Below are 22,379 nucleotides of genomic sequence, written 5' to 3'. Positions count from 1 at the left end.
TTCACCATGTGTCCTATACTCAACCACAGTAGATATTACCCATATAGTATGAAAACATCATAATTACTTTAGTACTTTGTTCAAGCTGGGGCCATTTTACTTTGTTTAACTTTGCTGATATCCAAGATATTATTGTTCATTTTATAGAGAGATCTGGCCCTTGTTTGATCATTTTTTTGACTCATGCCAAGCATGAATTTCATCCCCTTGTAAACAATACCTTGTATAAGTCGACCCCCTAACTTCAGCTCAAAAAATGGCCTTGAAAACTCGACCTATATATGAGTACATATGGTATTTTCACTCATCCAAGATGATGTTTCCAAGTCATATATACATCATTATTTATTTTTCCACATGAAAAATGGAATGAAACAAAGTATTTCAGAATTACAAAGCATTCACCTTCATGCAAATATTTAAAGAATTTACACAATGTAAAAATGGTTTTCTGTATTTTCTTGAATATGTAAATTGTCTTACAGTAGCATATTGCATTCTTAAGCAATACTGGAATACTGTATAGAGTGCTGCATAATGCACTCTAAAATGATGTATAGATTGCTAAATTAAGTATTTTGACCTACAGCTCAAAGTCTTGGCTTCCAGTTAGCGAGTGATTTCTTTCTTTATTCTAAAACACATTGCAATCATGCCAAATGGTCAATAATGTGCTATGTAACTGAGAAAACAGAGAGAGTTGAGGGAATATTTTTTCACTGAGGGGCTGGCGCATGTCCGAAGTTCACTGCATGGAAGGTCGGCTGAGTCAGAAACTCGCATCACCCTTAAGTGGTATTTACATATTAACTGGCTTTGGTATCGCTTCCAGGGCTGTGGACCAAAAGTGGGAAATAGGATAACACTGTAAGATCTATGTTGACTGGCAAGAAATAACATGCTAAATGTCCTCTTCTGTATTGTAAATTTCTATGAATCTAAGTCTTTAGAAAAGAAACGAACTTTGTAGTGAATGAAACCTTTGAAGAGCAGGTGTGCAGGCTGGAATGGATAGAGATAGAGGAAGCTGATGTGCTGAAAATTTTGTCAAACATTAAGATTGACAAGTTGCCAGGCCTGGACCAGATTTGTCCTCAGCTGCTTTGGGAAACGAGAAATGCAATTGCTTCGCCACTAGCGAAGATCTTTGCATCCTCGCTCTCCACTGGAGTCGTACCTGAGGACTGGAGAGAGGCAAATGTAATTCCTCTCTTCAAGAAAGGAAATAGGGAAATCCCCCGGCAATTACAGACCAGTAAGTCTCACGTCTGTCGTCTGCAAGGTGTTAGAAAGGATACTGAGAGATAGGATTTATGACCATCTGGAAGAGCATGGCTTGATTAAATGCAGTCAACACGGCTTTGAGAGGGCCTCACAAACCTTATCGAGTTCTTTGAGGATGTGACTAGAAAAGTTGATGAGGGTCGAGCTGTGGATGTAGTGTATATGGACTTCAGCAAGGCATTTGATAAGGTTCCCCATGGTAGGCTCATTCAGAAGGTCAGGAGGAATGGGATACAGGGGAACTTAGCTGTCTGGATACAGAATTGACTGGCCAACAGAAGACAGTGAGTGGTAGTAGAAGGAAAATATTCTGCCTGGAAGTCAGTGGTGAGTGGTGTTCCACAGGGCTCTGCCCTTGGGCTTCTACTGTTTGTAATTTTTATTAGTGACTTGGATGAGGGGATTGAAGGATGGGTCAGCAAGTTTGCAGACGACACAAAGGTTGGAGGTGTCGTTGACAGTATAGAGGGCTGTTGTCGGTTGCAGCGGGACATTGACAGAATGCAGAGATGGGCTGAGAGGTGGCAGATGGAGTTCTACCTGGATAAATGCGAGGTGATGCATTTTGGAAGGTCGAATTTGAAAGCTGAGTACAGGATTAAGGATAGGATTCTTGGCAGTGTGGAGGAACAGAGGGATCTTGGTGTGCAGGTACATAGATCCCTTAAAATGGCCACCCAAGTGGACAGGTTTGTTAAGAAAGAAATGGTGTTTTTGGCTTTCATTAACAGGGGGATTGAGTTTAAGAGTCGTGAGATCTTGTTGCAGCTCTATAAAACTTTGATTAGACCGCACTTGGAATACTGTGTCCAGTTCTGGTCGCCCTATTATAGGAAAGATGTGGATGCTTTGGAGAGGGTTCAGAGGAGGTTTACCAGGATGCTGCCTGGACTGGAGGGCTTATCTTATAAAGAGAGGTCGACTGAGCTCAGACTTTTTTCATTGGAGAAAAGGAGGAGAGAGAGTGGACCTAATTGAGGTATACAAGATAATGAGAGGCATAGATAGAGTCGATAGCCAGAGACTATTTCCCAGGGCAGAAATGGCTAACACGAGGGGTCATAGTTTTAAGCTGGTTGGAGGAAAGAATAGAGGGGATGTCAGAGGCGGGTTCTTTACACAGAGTTGTGAGAGCATGGAATGTGTTGCCAGCAGCAGTTGTGGAAGCAAGGTCATTGGGGACATTTAAGAGACTGCTGGACATGCATATGGTCACAGAAATCTGAGCGTGCATACATGAGGATCAATGGTCGGCACAACATCTTGGGCTGAAGGGCCTGTTCTGTACTGTTCTACATTCTATGTTCTAAGTATTTATCATTTAAAATGAAATGACTACAATAGTTTTTCCCTCTTGAAGATCAGAAAATAAGATATTAGTATGCTCATAGAAATTTCAGTTTGCAATCAGTACCTTTGTGGAGATAGTACTACTGTGGTAATGTCAGTGGACCAGCAATCCAGAAGCTCAGTCCAATGCTCTAGAGCCAAAAGGTTAGTATCCTGTACAATTTAAATTGGATTAATTCTGGAATTGAAAACCAGTCTCAATAATGACAATTGTTCCCATGACTATGTATTATTTCTTGTCATGAGAGCCTATCTGGTCCACCAACATCTTTTAATGTAGATAGTCTACTACTTATACCTGGTCTGGCTCACAATTCACTTCAGATCCATAGCAATGTGGCTGAGTTTTAACTGCTCTCTAAAATTGCCTAGCAAGCTAATAGGAAATAAGGAATGAACAATTCCCATATTCCACATAAGATTGAAAAAGGGCTTCGTAAGCATTCTCAAATATGGATCAAATGAAGAATTATATCAAGTACATGTGTGCATCTCTTTCCAGAAAGATGAGAGGAATAGCATATTGAGTCAAACAGAAACACACTGAAATTAATCTTGTTCCAAAACCTGTTGAAGAGGCAATGAGAGAATTTGGCTAATTGTGTAACCAGATTTTTATTAGGTTTTAGATCTTAATACTCAATTGCCATTATAAGACATATATTCAGGACTTCATAAGAATGTCACAAATTTTTTCAGTTTATTTGAACACTTTTCTTACACTAATAATAACTCTAGCACAATACCATGCTAAAGAAGCCTGACTAGGTGGCTCACAAGTTTAAGAGATGTCATGCAGGTCTTCTTTCTCCATTTGATAGTGCAGAAAACTAGTCTAATAATATGTTCTAATAACTCTGACAGTGAATGGTCCATATTAAAACTGGATTTAGTTTGTTTTCCCCTCAATCAACATATTCATATTTCTCATGTTAACGCCATGTGCAAAAGCTCAAGTTAATCCTTCAGCTGCATTTAAATATTTCTGCATAATTCATGAGACCATGCTTGGAATTTCTTTTGGCAAATTCAAAGTGAAGTAGGATAGCATTTTTGATCTAGCATATTTTCTCAGACCAGCTACACAGACCATAACGCTGCAGTCCACTTTAAGTTGTTCCAAATTACTTTTGATGAGAATGTAATATTACTCTAAAATTAACCATAATCAAATAATTGAACAGTTGAGGACGTCATACAACTTCTAACAGAAAGATTCTAATTTATGAAATACAATGCATCCAAAGCCTTTAACACGGTTTCATTCCATAACTACCATGCGAATTTAAGTTTACTCACATTATCACAATGAAGGAATTTATGCACTAAATTGTTGTTCCAAATCCACAAGATATGACTAAGATTCACACAATAACTACAGGTCCCTTCGACACATCTTTTTTCTTTCTTTTTGCTGTCCTCTTGACTATCCACTCCACCCACCAAGGGTCAAACTCATGACTTCTGGATTCTCTCAATGCTTGTGGGAAAAGATCGGCCACCCTGCCAACCCTAATAGGCCCACACAGGAAAGCAAACTTGGCCAAACTATACCAAAACACCCAGGATGCCTCAGCACGGGCCAAGCAAACTGTCAAGTGAAACCAGACAGAACTCGCAGACAAGGGAATACACTTCCCAGCACCCACTAACAATGTCAGATCAACACAGCTGTTCCAAAGCCCAGAGGGCAGTCTCATAACCCAGCAATACCAAAGCCACACAAAGAACAGGTCAGAGAGGCACCAAGAGCAGTGCTCCCAGGACAAGCCAATGGAAGCACCTTACTGTTTCAGAGGAGACATTAGCACCGACCTGTGAAGGGAAATGGAAACTCCAGACCCATTGATACTGTCAGGATGTTGCACTGTATCGAGAATCAGGACATTCATCCGATAACTGTTTTAGATTAGATTAGATTACCTACAGATTAGATTAGATTACCTACAGTGTGGAAACAGGCCCTTCGGCCCAACAAGTCCACACCGACCCGCCGAAGCGCAACCCACCCATACCCCTACACTTACCCCTTCACCTAACACTACGGGCAATTTAGCATGGCCAATTCACCTGACCTGCACATCTTTGGACTGTGGGAGGAAACCGGAGCACCCGGAGGAAACCCACGCAGACACGGGGAGAATGTGCAAACTCCACACAGTCAGTCGCCTGAGGCGGGAATTGAACCCAGGACTCTGGTGCTGTGAGGCAGCAGTGCTAACCACTGTGCCACCGTGCTGCCCTAATTTTTCCGATTAGCATCATTGTAACTAGATTACTCCATTTCTAGATTCATTGTATTTTTCCCCCATTTCTAATTAGCCTTATTGTACAAGATTATTACAAAAACTGGCTTCTTCCTCAGCTTGAGGAAGAGAATTCTCGGCTACCTGGACAGACTGTCTGTGCTGTTTCAGCCTAGCCAATTTCTCTACCGTGATATCGCTGTACTAATAAACTGTTTGTCAATTTCACTTTGAACTGTGCTTTGTGATCTCTAATGTATTGGGCTAATTTCTCCGACAATGCTGTACAGCTTGTCTTTAAAATCTGCTCATTTAGTTTAGTGAGAATACAATTGGACTAAAACAAACGAATCAATTTTATCAAAGAGATGAACACAACATCCAGGGCTTAAGTGTGGCACTTGTTGATTTCACTCAGTGGTTCAGTGTTAGAAACACATTTTTGGATATATAACAACATTGCAATGCAAATATGTAGTGCTTTCACAAAGCACTTTATTCAACTACTGAAAAAAAAGAACTGCACATTTCATTGAAGCTCAAGGTTGTTGTACATAATAATATCCACATTTCTTAACTCAAATTCCCTTACTTTATCGTCAAGCCAAAGAACCAATTAAAACAAATACCCCATCCCCATTTGATGAATCTGCCTCTCCAAACCCTACTTCCAGATTAACTTTCTCAACTATACGACCAACTCAATTTTACTATGACACACAATGGATTTCCATCTTCCTCCTCCAACCTGAAACACAAAAGACATACGATCTGAACTGTGAGAAATAGAAAGAAAGAAAGTTACTTTTGTCTGACAAGAATTTAGAAATTCACAAAGAAGCCAATCTCGAAGTTCCCACACACAAAACAGCAATTTTACTTTGGTCTACACAGGGCAGACGCTACATCTAGCTGGTGGATTTTGTGGCATTTAAGGGGCAGGTTAACTGCTAAGCAAGTTTAGGAACACAATATAACTCAAAAAGCTTCAATAAAACTGTTAAAATCCTCTGTTAGAAGTTAAAACTGTTCAAAGCCTCCCCTAAATTGGGGTGAAATGTTGCAGATGTCTGAGCAACATTGGCAATGGTAATATATGTGGCAGGATTGGACAACAAGTAAGGCGAAGCCAATCTCAGGAGCAACTCACACCGCCTTTTAAAGTGGTACAACAAGATTCTCATAAGGCAGTGTCAGCAGTGAGATGCTAATTGATAGGGATTAAGCCTTATTAAACACCTTGTTACGAGCACAACTCGACTGGTTAACATTTGGAAGACAGTAAGACATGGGCAGAAATTAGGCCGTTCAGCCCATTGAGTCTGCTGCACCATTCAATCATGGCCGATAAGTTTCTTGACCCTTTCTCCCACTTTCTCCCCATAACTCTAGATTCTTGATTGTCAAGGGAATATACACAATGGCCTGGCCTCCACAGCCTTCTGTGGCAGTGAATTCCATAGATTCACCACTCTTTGGCTAAAGAATTTCTTCGTATCTCTGCTCTAAAAGGTCTTCCCTTTACTCTACGGTTGTGCCCTCAGGTCTTAGTCTCTCCTACCAAGGGAAAAAGTTTCCCAACATCCATCCTGTCCAGACCATTCAGTATTCTGTATGTTTCAATTAGATCTCCCTTCATCCTTCTAAACTCCATCAAGTATAATGCCAGAATCCTCAAACGTTCATCATATGTTAAGCTTTTCATTCCTGGGGCCATTCCGGAGAACCTCCTCTGAACAAGTTCCAAGGCCAGTACATCCTTCCTGAGGGATGGGGCCCAAAACTGTGCACAATGTTCCAAAAGTGGTCTGACCAGAAATTTATAGAGCCTCAGAAGTACATCCCTGTTTTTCTATCCAAGTCCTCTCAAATAAATGCCATCGTTGCATTTGCCTTTCTAACTACTGATTCAACCTACAAGTTTATCTTGAGAGAATCCTGGACTCGAACTCCCAAGTCTCTACAATTCAGCCTCCCACCTCCCCAAACAACACAAATGGGGTAAAACATAGTAAAGAAACCAGTGGATTCTGCTTGCTGCTGTGGCTGTTTTCTTCATGGAATGAGAGGGAAGCAGGTAATACAGACGATGAAAATGGGGGCACAGAAATTACTATTGTTACAGGTGGGGACTTTTCCTGAGTGCATGAGAAGGCAGTGCAGAGGACATGCAAACTTAGTGGTTTTGTGGGTGGAGGAAGGTGAATGGGGAAGATTTGCACGCAATAATGAAACAGCATGAGCCTTAGTGAATGTGGGTACAGCAGCAGAGATAGAACATGAGAAATTGGAGGAAAAAAAATGGAGGCACTGAATTCTATTCTAGTGGATGAGGACATTGACCTGCTTCCTACAGTGCTGTGCATTCCTCCAGAAGGCAGAGACTACTTCCACTCAGGTTGAAAAGCTTGGACCAGGCTGGTGTGATCTGACATGTGGTCTCCACTACTGGTCCTGGGGGAAGAGCAAGTTCAAACTGTACACCATCCTGTTCAGTAGGACCTCCAGAATCTTGGCCACAAAATAGGGCATTGATTTCCCTGCTTGCCATATCCAAGACAAAATGTCAGAAACAGCAGCAAGCTGTGGACCAACACTGCTTGTCAATGTGCACAATAGGCTTTTAAAGACAGCATGGTTGCAAGGGATACCAGAATATTCTGGGTATTACTGATTGGAAATTTTTTTTAGGAATGGTGCATTATAAGATGGGGGAGGAATCAGATATGACAGACACTACAGGGGCATGGTAGATAATTAATGACACAAGTTTGATAAGATAAGCTAAAAAATGCACTAGGCCTCTCAGTGATAAATCCTTCAAAATAAAAACCCAACACAATGTGGACTTTTCCAAAAAACGCAAGATTCAAACCAGTATTTTTAAATATTAGATAATAATTTAAGAGAAGAATACTTTACATGACCCTCCAGTAAAGTCTACAGAAGGATCTGAAGAAAATTGACTTATTTAAAGACTTAAAATTCAACATTGGGAATTAAAATGAAAACTTCAAATACCTCTAAATACAAGACATTAAATAGGAGAACTATGAAGTGTTCTATAAGGTTACCTTAACACAACTACAACACCTAAATGCCATTTGGACAGGCACATGGATAGGAAAGGTTTAAAAGGGATATGGGCCAAACACAGGAAAATGGGATGAATTCCGTTCAGGAAACCTAGCTGACATGGACAATTTGGGCCGAAAGGCCTGTTTCTATGCAGTATGACTCTATGAGTGAACTGCTTCAGTATAATTTGCAGTACATTGAAGGATCTAGCAGTAGGACTTTTTATGTTCCTGTAATATGGGTCACTTTCAGGTTGCACTGGGGTCATCTAAATAGTGCCAAATGGTAGCCACCAGTAGAGTTACTGGATCGAATAACAAATTTCAAGCTTTGAAGGACATTAATGAACTAGTTGGATTGCAACAAGCATCTCCTACTCACTTTTGGGTTACACTCTACAAATCACCACAGTTGAAGTCATAGAGTCATACAGCACAGAAAAAGTCTTTCAGCCCATTGATCTACGTATACTACCAATATATTAATTCTAATTCCACAACCCATAGTAGGACTTGAACTCTCAATCACTGGGTTACTAATCTCATACCATATCCATCACTATACAACCACATGTAACTCTATTTCCTTCAGTTCAATAAGTTATTAATCTGTTATGTGAAGAAATATCAAGCTAAAACTAAGTGTCTCCTTATTAAGAAAGCAACAAAGGAAGTTGCAACTTGATTCTTCTTGTACATTCATAATTTACATAGAGCTAAAGAGACACGAAGTGGTCAACCACCTACCTTCATGGCAGAAGTGTGCAAGAGGGTAAAGATGTGGATTGGGGGGGGGGGTGGGGGGTGGTTTATGGTTAGGAAAGGGATGAACAGGAAACAAAACCTCTTCAGCAGAGACAAATGTTTTTTCGATTGTGGAGTATTTCCTCTGGTGAATGTTGATCTTCTTCCTAAAGTAACCAACTGACAGTTCAATCCCATCCTCATCTTCCTGTAGGATTACAGCTCCAACTCCAATGTCACTAGCATCAATGGTGACTTTAAAAGGTTTTGAAAAGTTTGGTGTAGCTAAAACTGGTTTGGTGGCTAATATCGATTTCAAATGGTCAAATACCTCCTGGCATGGTTCTGTCCACCGAAACATTTGCAGTGTGTAATGGTCTAAACATATTTTCAGAAGTGCAATTCAACTAAATGATTTTAAACTTCAGTAAAGTATTCATTAGCTACACATAAATTATTCTGGTATGACATTCACACCAAGTCCTATAATTTAAGCTTCAGTGAGAATGCTAGCAACTTTTAACTTATTTAAAATCACTGAAAAATGCAATAACAAACACTGTATAATCAGACTATCACACTGGGAGACACTATCAGGTCAAGGAAAACGGTTACTACAATCACAGTTCTACAAACTCGCTACTTAGAAATATTGTAACAGTTCTGTTAACAGTCTAATTTGCCACCACAGATTCTTCCCATCTTGCTCAAATTGTCTTCTGCATCCTGCATTATTGAGTTAGAAATATTTCATTCATCGCCTTGTGATTCATTTGAGACCACACCAACAAAAAAAAAATCAAAAGTTCAACTTCAAATCAATGCTAAGTCATCTGATCACAACCAAAGTTGAGAGTTGGGCAACTACAATTAGTCTTAGTGCACAATTGCTAAGACCTGAAATCACTCGACGATCTCACTATTGACGGCAATCAGGGATACTTTACCGGAAAATGCAACTGTGCAAATGAGAGGGAAGACAGGACCTGAAACTGAACAGTTTAGCCCAGTGGAATATTCTGGAAAAACTCACAACAACAACGTCATGGTGGAAATACCAGAGAACACCAGACACATTTAAAAACAACCTCTATATGATAACAGCTAACTACAAATCATATTTTTTTAAAAGTTCAATATATTTTGCATCATTTATTTTGTCTAAGATAATGGTGCTAAAGGAGTTAATGCTCATTTGCAATTAGTTCCACCCAATCATAGTCTATAAGTGGAAGCAGTGGTGATCTGCTCAACAGGTACAGCTATGTTCGACTCAGCTCCTAATAATCCTAAATAATAATCATTGGCAAGTTAATATAAATTGGATTTACTACTATCATGCAATTAACTACCTTGTCACACAAGGCAAGTGCCTCCTCTGCTGTGCTCACAAAAGGTTTATCTCCTACCACTAGCCTCAGCATAACTGAAAAAAAGATTGCTGGTAGTAAACTATTCAAATCAGAACATTATCATACGCATCTTGCATTCATCAGATTGACTAAACACACAGTTTTAACTGAAGAATGAATTATGCAGAATATTGGGGAACTGATAAATTGTGTGGGATAGAGATCTTTATGGATGACCAAGCTACCACTATCTTGCCCAAAGGAGAAAATTAGAAAGTAGTATATTTTACAAGTTGGAAATCTTAAATATAAAGATTTCAAATGGAGTCCAGGTCATATAAAATCCTTGCAGCAAATAACAAGTAATGCAATGTGACAACACAACTAGCAAAAGCCACCACAGGCTTGGTTTGTACCTGGTATCATCATGTTAAATTTGAAGACACAATTCAGCTTCAGTATTTTGTTCATTCATGATTACCCCTTTGTAGGAAAGATCTGCATACATTCATGAAAGTGTTACGGGCATAGGATATGGATTGGGGGAGGGAGAAGTTCCAGTTATGAAAAGAAGTGGTGTTTTCCACTAATGTCTAGTAAATGAAACTTTTGCAATGATGTCACCTCCAAGGTTGTGTAATATTAAGAAAGTGATAATCTCCATTGATTAGTGCAACTCAATGAAAAGGCACAAATTTAAAATAAATCATAGACAAAGTTTAGAAAAAATCTTCAGATAATTTTTACAGAGTTATTCAATTTTTTTTCAAGTAATTAAATAATTGAAATTACTTCATGCTTCAGCTGTGCATTTGATTAAAAAAAGTTAGCTACAGAACAGTGATTCCAGAAATTTGATTGACCTAGAATTCTGAGGCAACCTGTTAAAGAAATACTTGCACTCTCTGACGTGGCACAAGATGTTTTTCCATTATGTGCAATACATGCCTTTAAAATGGAAAGTATTTTGTGATTCAAGCGGTTGTTGTCAGACTTCCTTTTAAGTGCTTCCTATAATAGCCCTGAACATTAACAATGTGGCAAGTTGTCACTATTAATGTCATAAATATCCAAAGACTTAGATATATTTGACACTGAAAAAAACAGCATTTTTATTAAGAATCCTTAAAATAGTAATAGGGAATAGTCAGTTGCTATAGCATATTTTTGTGAAATGTTTAAAATGACTGTACTGGTGGCAGAAACCTGGCCAGATCCAATCTGCCTTTATAGGCCAAGTCACTGCAATCAAAGGGAAGATCAAGAAAGATTCACAACAAATATGTAAAATACCTAAAAATACAAAGCTGATTGGTATTGACAGTAGTCAGGAAATATTTCACTGGCAATAAAAATGTAGACACATAGGTCAAATAAATTTATCATTACTGATCTTAAAGTCGAGTGAATAAACATGCTCATCATAAGTCCCTTACAATAGAATTTCCAACCTTAAAGTACCTAACAACTGCTGCAACAAACTGAAGTCTGCTCTATAAAACTGCCACAATGTTACAGATTATGCAAATAGTAAAAACTACTGATCAGTTCAATAAAATTCAAAACAGGAATTGTGTGCATGTTTAATTCAGAAGAGGTAAAGTTAAACATCCATTCTCAGTTCTTACAGAATCATATTTTTAATACAATAAAGTACTTGATACTCAACACTTAATTCACACATAGTTTGAATAGGCCATAGAATGAGTGAAACTTTTCGGTTTAGAACATAATTTACACCTATTTTATCCAACGGGCAACATGTTACATGATCAGAAAATTAAAGCTTGCTTGAGATTGGTTAAAGTTTATTTTTCAAATACCAGGCTTTAAAATAGTCTGCATTCAGCACATTTCTACCTGTACTGAAAATCATATCAAGAATATAGTAGAAAGTTCCATTGTGCATTCATTCTAAACCAAATTAAGTTCACTAAATTTAAATTATCAAAAATATTTTCTCAGTCTAACCAAAATAAAAACAAATTCATTCAAGTGTTTAATTACTGAAAATTTTTTATTTCAGAATTGTTTTATGACATTAAATGGTAAACTTGGCGAATGGAGGAAGTTTGCTTTATTGGTATAGTTCAGCATAATAGAAAAGGAAATCAAACATCCCCTTAGCCAAGGCCTTGTGATATTAAACTAGAAACTGCCACAATTTCTTTATTCCTATAAATCACTTTCTCACCTTACCTTTGTATTGCTCCAACAATCTCCCATCTTTACATCAACCATTACCAAAATCAGAGGTGTTTAACAAAAGTCTTCTGCATATCACTTAACATCAGGAATATGCATCCTAAATAACACAGGAAGTCACCTGCTTCATAAGTATATCTGCAATCATGACAGTGACCTATTGGCATGAAGAAGCTCTCACTTTATGACATACTTAAAAACTGCAGCATGTTTCTGACCACATCCTGTAATGATAAAGCTTCAAACACATTTCAAACCACACAGCTCAAATAGCAGTTACGAAGTTATACTGCCTGAAATACTTAGTATTTAAATTCGAAGTACAGTTTAAGATCAAAATCACCTAGGCTTCTTCCTATTGGATCAGTCTATTTTTAAACAATTACACTGTGCAATTTAAACTATAAAGTATGTAGTGAGAGAAATAAGTGACTAGACCTTTTTACAGAGCAAACTAAAGTAGGAAAGAAAGAAATTACTAAAGGTATGAACCTAAATCTCTGTTGATAACAAAATAAAATTTGCTTGTCCAGGAAATGGGGGTGGTTACGATTCAAAAACCTAAGGAAAATCTAAAAATATCTAGGGCATAAATTATAATTAGACTAAGAGCAAGAGCAAACTAACAATCATGGACAGTGCTGATTTTCACATTGCCCTGAGAGAAACAGCAAAAAAAAAGAGAAAGGAAGTAGAAACACCACACCGCATATAATGGCTTCAACCAGTTACAAAGCATACGCTCTGAATATGATCACAGGATCCCACATACATAAACTGATGTTTAGTAGTGGAAATTACTATTCAACTCGGAACATAATATCTAATGTTAGATAATGATTCAATGATTGTTAACACTTCCTGAACAATGCTGTATGTGTGCGTATACTATGAATTATACTAATAACCAAATTGAGATAGAGATCATCAGTAATTTTTAAACACTGGATAAAATTGAGCGTGATATGAAAATGAGTCAAGACACATTTGGAGACATAGGGTGATCAAGTAGGTACATTTTGCAGCACAGAATCCCTTGAAAATTTTCATTCGCGTTGAAACGTATCCATTCTGTGCATTCTGACATATTATCTTAAATGTCTGGCATTACATCTCTATGCCCATCCATTAACTTAATTTGTTTTTTCACTTTAATCCACTGTTTTCATATCTACAGAATTGCTCTTATTTAAGAATTTTAAAAAGTGCCAGACACAGTCTCCTCTCCCTTGAACAGAATGTCGAATTCAATCATATTATGGCTTCTACTACCTACAGCACCTTCACTATAAAACCATTAATTCTCTCTCATTGTACAAGACCACGTCCAGAACCTACTATCTGATTCACAAAAACATGCTCTGAGACTATCCCAAAATGATTCCATGTAGTTCTTTGTAGGCTACCTTTGACCATCTGACTTTTCAGCCTATATGCAAATTAAAATGTCCCATGATTATTTCAGAGAAGCTCCCTTCCCCTACCCCCCCACTTTTGCTCCATGCTATCCTGCAGTTTCTGTTAATAGACCAATACATCATTCCCACAAGTGCCTTTATCATTTTTCACCTTTACCCAATTGTTTCTGCATCCCAGCTTCCTGAACTTAGGTTGTCCCTTTTGAGTTTGCCAATATAATCATTCACAAACAGATTCACACTCCACTGTTTCCCATCCATCTTAAATATTTTGGATCCTTTAATATATATGGTACTGAATCACATCATCTTGCAGCCAGTCTTTGGAACTGCAACCAGATTACACATATTTTGTGACAATGCTGCCCCTTTAATAAGGTTATGTTATCCTTGATTTTTTTTCCAAGAGGGGTTAGAAAGGCAGTGGTGCTGACATGGCTGACAGAAACTGCTTAAACCAACAACCAGCATTCAGGTTTTTTTTTAAAAAGACAGTTGTATAATGAAAGGGGAGTAGCCAGTTCACTATTCAGATTATTTTTTATTTTGGTCTGTTTTTAGTAAGTAATCAAAAACTGCTGGGGTCCCACGGTGAAAAGAAGTTCCATGCTTCAACAGACGTTTCCTGAACTTTCTCTGAGACCTCTCCTGCCTATAGGACCCTGTGTTTGAATTTACGTTTTGCCAAGGGCTGTGTTTATGGAATGTAGTAGGGATTGGAACAGCTTCATTAAGTTGCAATCTCATGTTGTTTGGGTTTTTGAATCCTGTTTTCTTTTGTTCGTATTTCATCCATACTGTTTAAGTAAGTCCTGTTTTATTTAAAGCTAAGTGTTTTGATCAGCTGCATCACTCCTGGAATATCCACTATAGATACGCCTTTACAAAAAATAAAAATGTTAAGGTCTGGGTTACCTTCTTAAAATGTTTTTAGGGTGTCTGGCCTGGTCCATAACAATTTCTATTTTTGCTCTCACTTAATTTGTTTTGTTTCATTTGCTTTATCCTTGCCTTCTTTATATAATTTCTGATCCAAGGTTTTCCAAAGTGGGAACCAGGAGCCCACATGGTGTTGTGAGCTCTGAGACAGCAATAGCCAACGTGGAACTCTGAGTTAGAACAGTTTTCCAGATATATTCTTGTTCTTACAGATGCCTAATCCCATAGTTCTCATTGACAGGTCACAGCAATGTTCAAGCCTTGAGTTAGAATCACAGTTGAAATAGATTTTACACAGAAAAATCATCATTCTAGCCTCAACTGTTGATTTGGTCTCAGATTTATACTCCCTATCTCTTCCTGTCACATGTATTTATCATTTTCCATATTAGTAATGTCTTTTCTTTGCTTATTCTCTGCTTTTATTTATTGCATCTACCCAAATTTGATGTCTTGTCCACACTATTTATTTAAAAATCCTCTCTACTTCAAATGTTGCACAGTTTGCAATAATATGGATCCCAACATGGGATTCCCATTCCAACAGGAGAGATCCCACTTTTCTCAGTACTGATGTCAGTACCACATGAGCTCGTACAAACTTTTCCCACACCAGTTTTGAGCCATGCATTCATCTCGAATCTGGCTTGTCTTTTGCCAATTTTCATGTAGCCCAGCCAGTAATTCAGAGATTGTTTAACTGTTGAGGTTCTGCTTTTTAATTTGATGCCTATTTTCTCATACTATAAAGACCCTCAATTTTTTCATTGGCACCTACATCAAGTATGCCAACTGTATCCCTAGCTCCCACTGCACATTTCACTCCAACCTTACACTGGGCAGGCAACAAAACCATCTATGCTCATTTTCTTTTTTGCAGAGACTGGCATCAATCCCTCTGATTATACTATCCCCAACTATCAGTGCATTCTTTTTTGCTCTTCGCCAAAATGAATGGCTTCCTGTACCACATTGCCATGGTCCGTCAGTTTATTTTCTCTGCAGACCCTAACACTCATCCAAACTGAAAGACCCTCAAATCTCTAAGTAACAGAGGGATCCATTCTCCATCATACTTGAATGTTTCAATCTCCATAGAATTATAGTCTGTACAGTAAACAGTCCAATACTATACCCCGCTTGCAATGGATTGCTGCCTTTTTTACTTTTGTAGTCAAAGAAGATATGGATAAGGGTTGAATCGTTTGAAGTGGATTGAGAAAAACAGTTTAGCAGAAAAGACAGTTGAGGAAGAATGACAGACGTTTGCGAAATTAGTTCACTACTCAGAGCAAAGATGTATCACAGTGGGAAGAGAACTCTAGGAAAGGAATTAAACCAAAATTAATCAAAGTTTATGGACCTCATGAAATTGAAAAAACAACAATACCAAAGTTAGTGGTAAACCATAAGATTAGGAAAGATGATCAATTTAAAAAAAAAGTCAACTATAGGGCAAACTGTCAAGTTATGTAAAAACAGACAGAAACAGCTTCCTAAAATATATAAAAATGTCAAGAGAAGCCAAAATCAACAAAGGCCTCCTTCGAGAGAGAGAGACTGGGGAAATAATAATAGGGAACCAGGAAGTGCTAAGGGTTGAATAAATACTTTGCATCAGTCTTCAGGGTGAAAGACATCAACAGCATTCCAAAAATGCTAAATAATCAAGAGGTCCAAGGTAATGGAGGGAGTGAATAAACAAAATAACTAATCAGTAGAGATAAAACACTAGGGTAACTAATGGATAAGAGGTAAATAATCGATCTGATTAGGTGGACAAATTATAGTTGGAATGTGAGGAAACTTGTGACTGCATAGAATTCATGCCACAGAAAATTATTTAACCTCTCCATCATCACTTTTAACCTGCATAAATTTATTTGTTAAGGAAACTACATATTCCCAGACTACTGCCCCATATATACAGGTACTGAATGCCTCAATTTATATTTAATAAAGCTGATAAGATTAAGTTGGGCATATGTAATGCATATCTTAAATATCCAATTTCCTTTTATTTCCAGGATGGGAACATGGAAAAGGAGTAAGCCAATTTTCCTATAAATATTAAATGCTTCAGCAATTCAGTTAACATTTGAGGAAATAATATTCATCCATCTTGACAACATTGAGAATTTGAACAATCCACACACTAGCCATAATTCAATATTATTGCCAGCTGAACTGAAAATAGTTAAAACCAATACTAACACATTACTGAATATAAAATGTTTTTGATTGTCTAGGCCACTGTCAAAATTGCTGAAAATGACAACAGGATAACAAAAGTCATAACATACAGGGTGGTAAAATGTGGCATATAGGAAAAAAAAATCAAGCTAAAGTAATGAAGCAATTTCTTTCTAAACAAATACTATTCTTAGGCAACAAACAATGTATATTACAAACAATGATAAAAAAAGACATTTCCAACTGGATTAGGTTTTCAAATCCTGTGGAGCTCACTGAACAATAAAAAAACTCGCAGTGAAAAAGTCTAACATTTCTCTGAAGTTACTCAACTATGGTGTACAGTCTTGCCTCTCTAATTCATGTGCACAGCAGCATTGACTTATTTCTTCTATTCATGTTCCCATAATGGAAACAAAAGGGTAACTCTTCCAAAATAAGTTCCTCACCCGTTAGCAATGATCAATATAGGAGTTATGATCAATACTAAAACAGAGATCACTGAATACTTTATGTTTATGTTCAGCAAATTACATTTACAAGATCGACACCAATGTTCCTTTGTTTTCATAAAATAGGTTTCACTGCAGTAGTGTAAAACAAATAAATAAAATTTATTAAATGTTCAATGAAGGGGGAGTGACAATTCTACTTAATACGACTTAAAATTCTACAAAAATCCAAATTATTTTCCTTACAAACTCCGCATTATTCTTCCATCTTTTAAAGAACGTTCTCTCATGCAAAGCAGTCAACAGTTTATATGAGCATAGTTAGCATAATTTAGGAAATAGCAGTATTACTGTCCTAAAACAATTCAACATTCATTTCGAGTCTGCAAGAATGCAAATTTTTCCACATGAAATGTAAGCTAATTTTTTCAGATCTAAAAACAGCATAAATCAGCAGACTAACAGGAACAATTTGCTATTGATTTCATGATTTGTTCTTCAAACTCATTCAAAGTTTTCTTACCTTTGGTGAGAAACAGTGCAGCACATTTAAGGAAAAAAGTCATCATTCTAACTATTTGATGATTTGCCTTTCCTTAAAAATGAAAATCGAGGATGCATGGACAGCATGATGGCACAATGGTTACTGCTGCTGCCACATAGTGCCAAGGACCCAGGTTTGACTCCAGCCTTGGATGCTGCCTGTTTGAAGTTTGCATGCTCTCCCTGTGTCTGTGTGGGTTTCTGCCAGGTGCTCTGATTTCCTCCCACAGTCCAAAAATGTGCAGGTTGGGTTGATTGACCATGCTGTCTGAGATTATACGATTGTGTTCGTTGAGGACGACACAGACACATTCTTGTAACTCAAATAGCTTTTACTTGCATAAGGGCTGGTTTTCCTACTGGCAGTAAGGTATTGATATCCTAACTGTCAGTCTGAGGAAAGCAAAAAGTTATAAATACACACAGCTTTTATACATATCTGGATCGATGCAAATCGTTCCATTTGACAGTTGTATCAGGCATTGGGCGTATACTCACAAAATAGTAACAAGATTTACAGAGAACTGAACAAATAAATTTACAAATATAGTTACACCACATTGAGAAACAGAACAAAAACAATGGTCACTGCTGCCTGGCCTAATGAGATTACAATTTCAACCCATTAGCCCTTCGTAAACAGATATGCTCCCACAATGCTAAGCAAGCAACTTGCCCAGTGGTGTCCAGGAATGTGCTGGTTAGGTGGGTTAGCCCTGGTAAAAATCTCATTTGGGGATGGGGTGGGTCTCAACGGGATGTTCTTCGGTGGGTCAGTGCAGACTCGATGGGCCAAATGGCCTCTTTCTGCACTGTAGAAATTCTATGATTGGCATAGATCTGTTTGAATCAAACTATATTTATGCTTGAAATAAACTGTTCACAAATTCTGGTGCAGGACTAGCAATTCGAAGTTCACACATTTATAATTTCACCATATTAAGTTGCAAACCTGAAATCAAGAAATCTGGAAATTTGTGCACCTGCTCTGGGAAATAACTAATTATAAAAGCTCAATGATTGCTGTGAAGGTCCCATTAGCTTATCGAAGAGAAGCCAGCCACATCAATTCATTCTGATCTAAACATCACTCAAAGCCATGGAGTCTCAATGCCCCCTGAAGTGGCCTGGAAAGTTAGAGTTAGATATAATAAAAGAAGCAAGTTAAATAGGACCCAAACATCCAATCAACCTAAGACTAAAGAAATCTCTTTCCAAATAACTCTGCGACATCCTAAAGCTTCATCTCCAAGGTGGGAGAGCTGCCTTTCAGAATTGTCAAATCACAATCTAATTTAGTCTTATTCAACACGCAGATTCCTCTCACTCCAGAATATGCTGTTCCCTACCAGGAGACGGGAGGATGTAGTGATATATTTGACTAGGTGCGGCAGTCATTAGTACAGACTTTAAATTCTATGACATTTCATGGCTTCAAGTTAAACAAGGTGCGGCATGGTGGCTCAGTGGTTAGCACTGCTGCCTCACAGCACCAGGGACCTCGGTTCGATTCACACCTCGGCGACTGTCTGTGTGGAGATTGCACATTCTCCCCTTGTCTGCGTGAATTTCCTCCGGGTGCTCCGGTTTCCTCCCACAATCCAAAGATGTGCAGGTCAGGCGAATTGGCCATGCTAAATTGCCCATAGTGTTAGGTGCATTAGTCGGGGTAAATATAGGGTAAGGGAATGGGCCTGGGTGGGTTACACTTCAGAGGGTTGGTGTGAACTTGTTGGGCCGAAGGGCCTGTTTCCATTCTGTAGGGAATCTAATCAAATCTAAGGTCAAGGAGAACTGGTCAAGTGATCACTGTTGCTAATCACACAGATGAACCTGAGACAAGACAAAGCATAGAAAGTCCCCTTGATAATGCCCACGAAGGAGGGTAGATCAATATTAATCAAGCTGACAAGAGTCCTGAATACTATTCCTGGATTGCTATGTTTGTATCAATGGCAAGGAAACCAGCACGAGGACCTCTTGACCCCACATTTGTCGACAAGCAAGGGGAGAGCATACCATAACATTTCCGATTTGTGTTTTGTACTTGGTGGACAAGCATTGGGCACAAAGAAGGCATGGGATTTACCGAAGAATTCCTAGCCTCCAAAACAAGATCTGCTCTTACTGGGCTACTTCAGTTCAACTTCTAAGTTTCTTCAGTTGTTAACTAAATGTTTGGAGAAGATTCCATGAACATCAATGCCAACAAACACATTGGAGTCCTGTAGCGAACTGAGAGGGAGAGACAAAGTTTAAGCGCTTTAAGTTAGCTATAACTACCTGGTGAATGATCCTATTTCTCCTGCTTCCAGAATCCTATCAACAAGAAATGCCAGTGTCCAATTAATTTGAATAATTCTACATGGCATTAATAAAGTAAGAAGTCACATGGGATTACTGGTAAAGAGAAGGTAAGAACCCTTGGGATAATTTGGTAATTGAATGCAAAATTAACTTCGTGGAGGAGGGACAAGTTGTGGATTGTTTTGTAACTGGAAGCCTGTGAATTCTTAGGTGCATCACTGGTTTTGACACTGGGTCACGGGGTTTTATCAATAAGTTTACCAATTGTGGTGTCATTTGTGATGTGGTAAATAAAAAGAGGAAAGCTTCGGAAGATAAAGTCAGGTCAGCCAGTTGGGCAGAAGAAGAAAATATGGTGATGCATTTGAGAATGACTAATAAGGCAACAGAGTACATAATGACACTGGATACCAGAGAGGATCAGCAAGGTATTTTATGTGATTTAAGAAGGCATATAGGATACTTACCTTTATTAGTTAAGGCATTGAATACAAAAGCTGGGAGGTAAGAGTGGAGTTGTAAAGATTATTGGTTAGGCCACAAGTGGAATTGTGCATGCAATCTGGTCACGACACTATAGGAAGGATTTGACTATAATAGATAGAGGTGCAGCATTTCAGCTACAATGAGGGGCTACTAAAGATAGGGTTGTTTTCCTTGGAGAGAAGGCTGAGGGAGGGACCTGGCTGAGGTCAACAAAATTATGAGGGACATATGTCGAGCTAAAAAGAATAAAATTTCCCAAGTTGGGGAGTCAATTATCAGTGGACATCAATTTAAGGAAATGTTCTTTTCCAACAAGAGTGTACTGGGTATCTGGGTCTCACTGCTTGAAAGGATGGTAGAGGCATTACAATATTTAAGAATTATTTAGACAAACACTTCAAGTCCCACAGTTTATAAGGAGTTAGGGCAGGTATTGAGAAATGAGATGAGAACAGATAGGTGGTTGATGATGGGCACAGACACAATGAGCCAAATATGCTGTAATATTCTATGGCTAATTTGTCTGTAAATGGCTAAGTGCATGGACATAGCAAAAATTAAGGAAGGTGAATATATTCTCGCCAGACTGAACACATCCACTACGTTTAGATACAGCGTCTACGATTGACACTTCAGCAACTCACCAAGGTTATGCACCCCTGCCCTTTGTGACCAGTACCATCAATATCACTACCAAAAACAAGGACAGTAATGTCACAGGAGCTTAATCACCTCTGAATAACACACCATACTGATCATACAGCAGTGGTGCCATATTATAGAAAAGATGCAAATATAGTGAAGAGAATGCAGAAACGTTCAGAAAGGTTCTTGGAATTAGAAACTTCAGTTATGAGGATAAATTGAAGAAGTTGGGACTGTCCTCCTTGAAAGGGAAATTAAATAGAGACAATCAAAACCATGAAGAAGCTGGATAGAGTAGATAGGGAGAAGCTGTTCCTGTTTGTAAAAGAAAAATGAACAACAGCACTTGATTTAAGGTGTTGGGTTAAAAAAAAGCAAGAGTGACATGAGAGCACTGGACAACCATCTGGGTAGAAACAGTGTGCAGTGCTGTGGGGTAAAGGCAGGAGATTGGCAACAGGTAACAGAATCAGTGCGTGCATGATGGGCTGAATGGTCTCTTTCGGCGCCTTAAGAGTTACAGTCATAGAAATCAAAAGGCAGAAAAAGGCCCTTCAGCCCATTGCGTCCACGCCAGTCAAAACAACCAAAAGGGTAATTAGGGAGAAAATAGGGCCCCTTAAAGATCAGCAAGGCTACCAAGGTGTGGAAACGCAGAAGATGGGGAGATATCAAACGAGTGTTTACTGTGGAGAAAAATACGGAAGATAGAAAACATGGGGAGATAAATAGCGACATCTTGAAAAATGTCCATATTACACAGAAGATCATACTAGATATCTTAAAACACAAAAAGGTGATAAATCCCTAGAACCTGATCAGGTGTTCCCAAGAACTCTATGGGAAGCGAAGGAATTGATTGCTGAGCCCCTTGCTGAGATATTTGGTAACTGATAGCCACACTGGAGGTGCCAGAAGACTGGAGGTTGGTTAAGGTGGTGTCACTATTTAAGAAAGGTGGTAAGGAAAAGCCAGGGAACTAGATCAGTGAGCCTGACCTCGGTGGTGAGCGAGTTGTTGGAGGGAATCCTGAGGGACAGGATTAACATGTATTTGGAAAGGCAAGGACTGATTAGGGATAGTAAACATGACTTTATGCGTGGGAAATCGTGTCTCACTAACTTCATTGGTTATTTGA

At 38.5% G+C, this 22,379-nt stretch overlaps 1 protein-coding gene across 10 annotated transcripts in view; it reads right to left on the bottom strand.

Annotated features, from left to right (window-relative positions):
* fnbp1b (formin binding protein 1b) overlaps window positions 1-22,379 on the bottom strand; it is a 209,427-nt gene that overhangs the window by 146,636 nt on the left and 40,412 nt on the right. The gene's annotated exons all lie outside the window — the stretch shown is intronic.

This window comes from Chiloscyllium plagiosum, unplaced genomic scaffold, assembly GCF_037043375.1.
Source record: "Chiloscyllium plagiosum isolate Xiang-an unplaced genomic scaffold, Cpla_swu_hap1 HiC_scaffold_21, whole genome shotgun sequence".
NCBI classification, from domain to species: Eukaryota; Metazoa; Chordata; class Chondrichthyes; order Orectolobiformes; family Hemiscylliidae; genus Chiloscyllium; species Chiloscyllium plagiosum.
Note: the sequence above shows the minus strand (reverse complement) of the source record. Positions and strands in the feature narration are given on the sequence as shown.